Below are 737 nucleotides of genomic sequence, written 5' to 3'. Positions count from 1 at the left end.
CTTTTTGTCCCTAGAGTTTTCTTTTCTATTTATACTCTTTTGCTCATCTCTCTCATCTTTCTCACTCCCCAAACCCAAGATATTGAAATTTAGAACACACAAATTCCTCTCACCATCCCCAAATGCTAACTCATTGTGCTAGCAAGAGATGAGAATAAACCTATGTCGCCTCCAATACTCTCAAGATTTTACACATGACAAACTGTCAAAAGAGACCTCACTCATGCAATTCAATGTTTGGTCTCAAAGAATGGTTAATGTTTTAGGGTAAGGAGTGCCATTTGGGTTAACAAAGATGGGTATAAAGGAATAAGATAACCCAAATGTGTATGAGATCCATAATTAAGTATGCAAATGCCCATATGCAAGAGAGATTAAGTTCATTGAAGCCAAGTTCAAGTTGAAGCTGATCTTAAGGACAATGCTAACATCAAGCAAGAAAACAAGTTTCGAGAAGAGTTTTCAAGGCTCGAAGCGTGCAAGTCTTTCAAGAGATGCTTAAGCTACTTGATATGTTTAACTAGGGTGTCATTTTGAGTTCTAGACAAGAGTTCTCCGCAAGGCATTTTAAATCATTGTTCCCAATGCAAGTGAATGTAACCTATATGCTCTAGACTCAATCTTAAAAGTGCTTTTACATGTTACTTTTTGTGTTTTTCAAAATTTTCAAAATTTTTTTTTCTATGCATATTTGTATGCACAATGCAATGCATGAGACTCAAATCATCAAAGAAAAC

This window comes from Brassica oleracea, chromosome C5, assembly GCF_000695525.1.
Source record: "Brassica oleracea var. oleracea cultivar TO1000 chromosome C5, BOL, whole genome shotgun sequence".
NCBI lineage: Eukaryota > Viridiplantae > Streptophyta > Magnoliopsida > Brassicales > Brassicaceae > Brassica > Brassica oleracea.
This window is presented reverse-complemented; position numbering follows the sequence as displayed.